Source organism: Pinus tabuliformis, chromosome Q (genome assembly GCF_031772625.1).
Source record: "Pinus tabuliformis cultivar Carrire ecotype Pingquan chromosome Q, CPIR1, whole genome shotgun sequence".
Taxonomy (NCBI): domain Eukaryota; kingdom Viridiplantae; phylum Streptophyta; class Pinopsida; order Pinales; family Pinaceae; genus Pinus; species Pinus tabuliformis.
Window position 1 is genome coordinate 1,146,870,347 of NC_142296.1, and position 9,432 is coordinate 1,146,879,778.

Genomic DNA, 9,432 nt, shown 5'->3' on the forward strand with positions numbered 1-9,432 from the left:
TCTTGATTGATCAACTTGCATAATCAACTACAAATATGTATTTCAACATGTTTCCCTTCTTCATCATCATGTCATGGTGTGATAGAGTACTTGGATCTACAATTCACTCATGACGAGACGACAACAGTTTAACAAACCCTTCGTCTAAGATTGTGCATGTCGATCCATTGACTAAGCCGAAACCGGGTGATAGGTTGAGGGAGAGACTTAGTGACTGTGCAATTGCACAACTCAGGTATTCAGGGGTGAAGCTTGAGCCTTGAGACTACGTAATGCGCAGTTGGTGCTGGACTAGGTAGGAAAATTGCGCAGTTTTGGGACTCAGTGAGAAGGGTTGAGGGGTTTTGCATTGTTTCAGTTAACTGCATAATTCTGGGAGGCATAGAAGACCTGGTGATTATGAAATTACGCAACTCAAGAGCTTAAGGGATGAGCTTGAGTTCAAAAACTACATAATGCATAGTTGAGGCCATGCTGGAGGGTTAGATTACGCAATTCTGGGGGCCAAGGTTCGGGCTTGAGAGCTATAATTGCACACTGCACAATCCTGGGAGGTAGAAACTACTCATTGTGTAGTGTTAAGGGGCTAGGTTGTAGCTTGAGAGTTGGAATTCCACAATGCGCGGTTGAAGAAGGTCGGATGAGGCTAAGTTGCTGGGAAATTTCTGAAATTTGGTTAAGTGTGGGATCAGTGAGCTGATGTGAACAATGATATGACTTGACTATGATCACACACTTAGAACACTTGATGACACAACAACATAGATCATCCAATACATATGAATAATAATTTTCCCTCAGTGTGACAAATTTGTGATGACTTATGAGAAGTGTGACACCAAAGATACACTTTGCCACGACCGTGACGACACTTGTGTGACAGTGCTTAAAATTTTTGGAATGAGTGCGATGAATGTTTACATGGTTATATAAACTCATTTGCACAAATATAACCCCTTGAAACCACCAAAACAAGATTATACACATTATGCGATAGCTAACATGTGAAAAGATGACAACTTTCCTTTCTTACAAAAGGGACCAAAACACTTAAAGAAAACACATGAAATTGGTCTCAATGATTGCGACGACAATATACAAGACCAAGGTAGGCTTTGAAATTTGATGTAGGACAAAATTTGGAGGGTGTTGTAGCAACGAAAGCACACCCTGACTATAGTTTGTTGGCTACCACGGATTCTAATAGCCCCTTTAAAATGATCCTCCTTGCTTCTTCATTAAAATCATCCTTCATACTGTACTCTACTGAAAGTAGAAAATTTGAATCAAGAGACAAAAATACGCTTCCAATATCACTTTCCATAATGCATGATCAGGTCAATAAAGAAAAGGAACTCCATCCACTGCAAACCTTTCCTTATTACCCATGGTCTACCTTCCAGCAGTGAATCTGCACCAAAAGGTTCAGGCTCTGATACCAATTGTTGGTAACTAGGTCACCATTGAGAGTGGGGATGAATTAGTAGTGATACAATTATTAAAACTTTTTTTGGTCTTTTAAAATTCATCAACACATGAAACAATAGCAATAAATAATGCAAAATAACATAATAACAAACATAGACAAGGAACAACAATGTTTCTGGTGGAAACCCTCAAGGGGAGAAAAACCACCCTACTATTGTGTTTCTTCTATTCTTTTATTACTTCATCAAATTCATTGCATATTTTAGTTGACCACTACCAACTAGGAGTCACCACCCCTACTACAGTTTGTTGGCCACCACTAGCTAAGAAGCCCCAACTCCCTTTCAACTATTTGTTGGCCACTACCGTTAAGGAGCCATTGCTCCTATATTGTTAAGTCAATACATGTCGAAGGCCCCAACCTCCTCAAACTCTAAGGGCCACTTTTCATATACTTTAATATTCGACCCCATATAATCATCGGTGTAAACTCCTTGCAACAAACTCATCTCTTCAAACCTCACAAAAACAATCCACTCTTGCTATTAGCATAGAGCAACAACACTCACTCCAATAACCATCAACAAAATGTAACTTAACATATATCTTACTTCTATAAAAAATACACTCTTGCAATCCTCCAGCATCCACATATATGCACTATGCACCATACACATGAGTATACCTTCTCACATACACTTCTTAGTCAACACAAGCATCATCATATACAAAGCTATAGAAATGATGCAACAATAGTGACATACTCAGACCCTAGAACCATTTAAGACTTTATCCCCTTAACACTATGATTAAGCTAGAAAAATATCCTAATGGAACATAATTTACTTAACCATATAAAATTAACCTCAGCAATACAAAACATTAATATCAACAATAGCCCCTACAAAACAATGTCAACCATACAAACAATAATTTTCATTCAGACAATCTCATCATATGTAAGTTGCATAATTAATACTCTGCTATACACAACAAATCACACTCTATCACTATTCTCATGCATTGTCCCTACAACATCACTATTAGCACACTATAACACAACAATTATGAAAGTGTATGCACCAGTGCACTGTCAAAGCCTTTAACCAAGATCCTCAGTTACCCCATGTGTAGGTTCCATCTCTATCATGCACATTGTCTATATGTTTTGATCCATATGCACCTAAAACACTTAGTCCAAAACCACTCCATCGCACAACATCTATCCACACTCAATTTCTCTACATGGGTTTATTTGTCAATATTTAACTGTGTCAATACAAACCATCAATTCAAATCCTCTCCATTCAACCTTTAGTATTCTTATTTGTGCACAAAATATTAAGTTTGTCTCACACTATGTGTCACTATCACTCCATGTGCACACATGCTCAACAGATCACTACATGTGAGTTTTACAACCATGATCAATCTAGCCTACAAAATTAGATCCATGGATCAAAACAATTAAAAAAGGTTTGTTTTGTATTAAAAATTATCCAATTTACTTGGGACTGGTGCACACATAATCATTCCTTAGAGCACACTTTGCCCCCAACAACCAGCGATCTAATTCATGACCAGATTATTTAACATTAGTTACACCCAAATCAACGAGACATTATATTTTAGAGACCGAATTGAACCACATTAATTGACTAGATCCAACATATTAATTATAATCGACTATATCAAATTTGGACTAGATCAATTCATTTCATAACTTGCATATCGGATCATAAGTATATCCATGCACTGCAACACATTCTTTAGGCTCCTCCTTTTGTTGAAAACATATTACAACACTTGGTGTGTGCAATGGGCTCTGTAGCTGACATCATTGAATCCCATAAATAACCATGGCATAGTATTTTTTAGCCTACTTCACAATTGCTAAATTGAACCACAATAAGATGATCGATCGCTCCACTTTCTTGGTGACCAAGTCAACAAAACAATTTTGAATAGATTGCACCATACATACTACGACAAATACTAGACTTACATATTGTGTAAAGGAGATCCTTTTCAACTCATAGATGTCAGATTTCATAATTTTCTTTGACAATGATTCGATTTTCCAGTTCAACCATTAACACCACAACCAAATTAATTAAAGAATTCACACACAAATTTTGTGACCAAAACAATCACCAATTCAGAGAGGTTTAAAGAATGAGTACTTCAATAATCATTTAAATAGATCAATAGAATATTTGGACCAATGATCCACTAAGACAGTGATTTTCCACTTCATCCATAACATCTGAATGCATTCACATGAGCATTGAAGAACCGAGACAATTCAAACCTTCTTTTCTTTACCATGGGCAATTACAATGGTTGAAGCTTGAGGTTTTTCATGTTTGTCACCTACAGGGAGTGCCGCAAGAAGCAAGTTGTGCTGGAAAAGTGAGGGAAGACAACAACACTTAACCAAGTATTTCCCTATGAAGGAGATATGACCACAACACTACTCTAACTCGTAGAAAATCCAAAGCTTCTTGCCCAAAAATGCTTCCAACCTACTTCATCACATCCTCAAGTACTTGTACAATGTGTGAACGCATTCAATCAACTCTATAGCACCTGTAGCATCAAAAATTTATCAAAATCATGAGGGCAACTACCTATAGGTTGACATCAATGCAAACATGCTAGCTTGCCATAATGCCAACAAACTAGACATTTAATTCATGGTAAGATAGGGAATTTCCCCATCATCCCTCACGACTTCCTCTAGGGCATAAGGATTTATGTAGACTTCTCCCTTCTTTAGAATTTGTTAAAATACAATGTATTACATCATACAAAATATAGCATGACATCCATGTTATCCATTTCCATTAATACAAGTCATAATTATAATTACAAAATAGGGGTTCAAAATGGGGTGTTACAAGGGGTGTGAAATTTATTGTATTTTGAGCTTAGCTCATTGAAAGGTTGCCAAACCTTAAGAGGAAACTAAAAAGGATTGGATTCCTTCCTTAAAATTATTAATTATAAGGTGTTACCTTACCTTAAATGTTTTGATTTTAATAAGGTGTGGAGCCTATTTTATATATTTTGCATGTTTCAATTTATTGGTTTAAGGACATAACAACACATGTGACTTGGTGACATGTTTTATGAGGCACACACATAGATGTTAGTGGGTTGCTTGGGAGGATGATCCATTTGGAGGATGAGTTTTTCACATCTAGAAAGAGGGCCTTGAGTCTTGGGTAACATGGGGACACTTGGTACCTTACATACAAGATTGGATTCCTTCCTTAAAATTATTAATTATAAGGTGTTACCTTACCTTAAATGTTTTGATTTTAATAAGTTGTGGAGCCTATTTTATATATTTTGCGTGTTTCACTTTATTGGTTTAAGGACATGTTGATGCCTCGAAAATCGCTGCAACAACAATGGGGGATAACCACCCGGTCCGGACCTTAAAGCAGCTGCTTTTCCGTTTGATGTGGTGGCTCCGACTGGTTTAACTAGGTCCAGTTACCTTTTCCCTATTGCTATTGGTTTATGATGTATCTTTACCTACCAATAGACAGGGATATCAGATCACTTCTTCTTGTTGATCAGGCAAGAGAATGACCCTTAAGCTGATTTGGGTTCAGCCAAGCCACAACTAAAATTTTGCCTCTTTGAGGAGAGGACTTAAAAGAATGTAAAAATTACTCTAAATGCAAACTTATTCTATAATGCAAGCAAAAAGAAACTAATCTTAATCTTATCTTAATTAGGCAGATATAGATCTAACCCAACTAAGAGCAAGATAATTAAAGCTCTGGGATTTAAATATGTCTTGTTTATAATGAATATCAAGTTAATGAAGTAGTTCAATTAACTGATATTATGGTTACCAAAACAAATCCTATTGAGACCTCTTAACTAAAATAATAAACCAACCACATTCAGGAAGTAGTTCACAAAAATGATATTAATTATCAAATCAGAAATCCAATAATTAAATAATGATATGTGGAAATAGTTCACAACACATTACCATTCAATAAATCAGTTTTATAAGACAGATTTCTGAGTAAGTAGTTACTCAAAAATGAGAAATTAATTCATAAGAACAGAGATACATAATAACAACACTGAGACAAATTACCCATATTGACAATAGTGCACAAACATGAATAAAATGACGCATTCCTGTTACCATAAAAATAAAACTAATATTTGAAACAGTAGTATTAGAAATACCAATTTATTGCATCCATCTCTCTGTCCCTGGTCTCCAACAGCTCTTTACATTGCTTGAACTTCTATTTTCAAAGCTAAAGCTCCAATAATGCAAACTTTGCCCTTCATGCATAATTCAAGATACAAAGGGAAAATCCTCAATAATCCTCAAATCTGAGATTTTCCCTCCTCTCTCCTACAATTCTAAATTCTTATTACAGTAGTGTTTTTAGAAGTCTAAAATTGCAGAGGAGAGCAGCCCCATTTTACATTCTGCAATCTATTATTTATACTATTTGTAATGGAATTCTTGAGAGGAAAGTTGGTTGAAGAGAAATCTGCGCAATCTAATTTTATTTGCTTAAAATTCCAATTTTTAATTGTTGGAGCTTTCTCATTGATTGAGATCCTTTTCTCCATATTTCTTCTACTGTTTTCCTGCAAAAAGAAATCAAAACGAATTAAGATGCAACAATAAAATCAAAATATCATTGCTCGCATTTAAAATAAATCCAATCAAATTCAATTAAATAAATAATTGAAAATAAAATGTAAGTTTTCTATTGATGCATGGAATGGTTTGATTGGCCAAAGATATTATTGACGAATGGATCTGCAATGAGAAGAGGCTTGGACAAATGAAAATGCAGAAAATAAAACTCAGAAAATTGATTTTGTTTTAGAAATTTGTAGTTTGATCTTCTGTCTGATTTTTGACCCAATAAATGACCAAATCTGTTAGTGAAACCTCCTCAGAAATATTCTCCTTGATTTTATCTTTCCAATGAGCCGTCCTAAGCTTCATTTGGCCAAGTAAAACTCATTCTATGAGCTTTCAAAGTTGGTGAGTCAAGTCTTGCACAATTCTAGAATTTCTGCTGCTAGGCTAAAAATCTGAATTTTAATTAAAAATTAAATCCTAAATTAAAATTTTATTTAACTAATAATTAATTCTAATTTAATTGTTAATCATAAATTAAACTAATTATTTAATAAACTATTATTAATTAATGTTAATCTAAATAATTACTATTTATAAACTAAATAATATTAATCTAAATAATATTTAAATTTTATTTAATTTAACTAATTAAATTTTATATTAATTAATTAGTATAAAATAAAACATTAAATATTATAACGGACCACCAGCAGGGTTATGCCAGGTGGCGTGGTTTTCCTATTTAACAGTGATGAGTCAAACCCAGCATTCGCGGATAGCAGCCAGAGATGGTTGTCCTCACTGTTGGTTTGACACCTGAGTTGATAGGTTTTACCACCTTCGGAAAAAAAAAAATTACCTCATCATTTTTCACTCATACGTATGAGTGTTGAAACTTAAAACAAAATTTAAAAGATAACCTAAGTTAATGCCCCCCATGTCTTCTGATTTTTCTGATTTTTCGCAATCGTCATATCGGATCGGGAGAATGAGGGTTATCAAGGTTTTGTTAAACTTGCGATATATAAAATCTCCCATGCGATCCTATCCGATTTCTGATGCGATTTAATAAAAAAAAATTATTATTTTTTATTTTATATATATTATGTTTTAAATTTTAATTTAATTAAATTAATTAAATTTTTAATATATTAATTAATTTAAAATTTAATATTAAACAACATTTTTTCTATTTTGGTTTTATTTTATAAATTTTAGTTTTCAAACTACAACCACTTTAATGAAAATAAATGAAAAATAAACTACAGCCACTTCGAAATTTTGGGTTTTCGAGATTAATAATCAATTTGGGAAATTAGAGCAAATTACTAAAATCCCGATAATTCATGATTTGACTGAAAAATGAAAAATGTTAATAATAACTCACTGGGGGTTAATATTTGAAAAAATGCGTTATTGAACTAATTTATTTACAAAATGTGCAATATTGTACATTTTATGCATTTTTAACCTAGGCTAGATAAATGACGAGAATCCAAAGGAGTACCATTTTCAAACCAGTTGACCAAATGAGGCGAAACAAGCGTCAATGGGAAGCTTATTAAAAATCGATTTTAACAAAGCAATCAAAACAAGAATCCAAAGAAAATGAAGAATTAACGAAAGCGTAGGGCAATCAACTATATAAAAATCTAAAAAGGCGTTTAGCCAAAAAATTTATAGAAAGGGTCCCCATTATCTGAAGTGAACACATCAATAATGGGGGGTTGTGTTTTTACCACAACAGGACATAACAACACATGTGACTGGTGACATGTTTTGAGGCACACTCATAGATGTTAGTGGGTTGCTTGGGAGGATGATCCATTTGTAGGATGAGTTTTTCACATCTCGAAAGAGGGTATTGAGTCTTGGGTAACATGAGGACACTTGGTACCTTGCATAGAGGCTTTTGCTTGACTTAAGAATGCTTGTGTTGAACAATGTTCTTTTGTGGTGTGATGGACCCAAGAATGCACATGGCTTAAGAGAGAATTTGAGCATTAGAGGCCTTTTGAGGAGGAGCATTAGACACTTCTTATGGGGTTCGCACTTCAGGTTCCTTGCTTTAAGGGTTTGCATACCTTGGAGCTTAACAAGTGTCACTTCGAGTAGGAGTACTTCATGTGTGGACCTATCTAGTGATTAGTTAGGTTACTTGTTGTGGAAATTACCCACTTCGTTATAGTTGGCCTCTCTCACTTTTCATATAAATAAGGGGAGGATAGAGTTTTTTTCATTTATCACGTCAATTACATTAATGTATTATATATTTTAGAGCTAGAGCCAACTTGTTTATTTTACTTGTACTCTTCTTTATTGTATTTTGGCTTATTCATCTTTGAAATTAGGGTCTGATTAAAGAATAATACTAGCATTAGAGGACAAGAGAAGCTACAACTTGGGAGAAACTCCAAAAGAGCAAAGCAATCACTTGTTCTTATGGTTTTTGTGAGATAAGAACACTAGGGTTGTGCGGCATTTGTAAATCTTGTGATTTTTTGGAGTGCTTGATGTGGAGAGGATAATATGAGACTATCTTATTTTTTATTATACACTTGTGTGATGCAAGTGTGGGTACAAAGAGGAATTATCAATTCTCACCTATTGTGGATCTTTAGTGAAGCAATGAACTTTGGTCGAGAGTTATCCATGGATTAAAGGAGATGGTAGCTAGGGTTTGTTATTTATGGTGGATGGTCTAAATAGGGTTTGGAGAGCATGACAAGTACCAACTTTTGAAAAGCTAATGTTATGTACTTGTAACTTCATCTTGTGTATGTATGAAAATTTATTTATTGTCCAAAAATTTCATACCTCATATTTTATTTTTAGTGCATGTTCTCATGATGTTGAAGTCATTTCTAGAGCTTGTAGTGCATACATATTTGACATAATGATGAGCAATTTTTTTTAAATGGTTTAAACAACATAAAGCAGCTAAGTGGGTATATTTATGGCCATTACGGTTACAATGCAAGTGTTTTTTAATCTATTAAACATTGAGATTTGTGATATAATGACTAGAAACATTGTCCTTGGAAGTATATTTCTTCAATGTTTACTTTCTTAGGTTGAATTTTTATAATTAGTTAGATAGGAGTGAAATAAATATTCTTTTAATTTATATTACTTTTTCAACTATAAGGTTGAAAGCTCACACTAATGGGTCTAGAGATATCTTTTGAAAACTATTCATCTCAATCTTCACTCCTTAGCAATGCACAATGTATACTTACTAATATCCTATATCATTTGTTAACCATAAATCTCAAAAAAATTCCACAAGTAAAATAAATTAATCTCCTTTTCTAGAAAGGTGGTCATGGCAATTGGTGTCAATGCACTAACACGTTAGTTACACC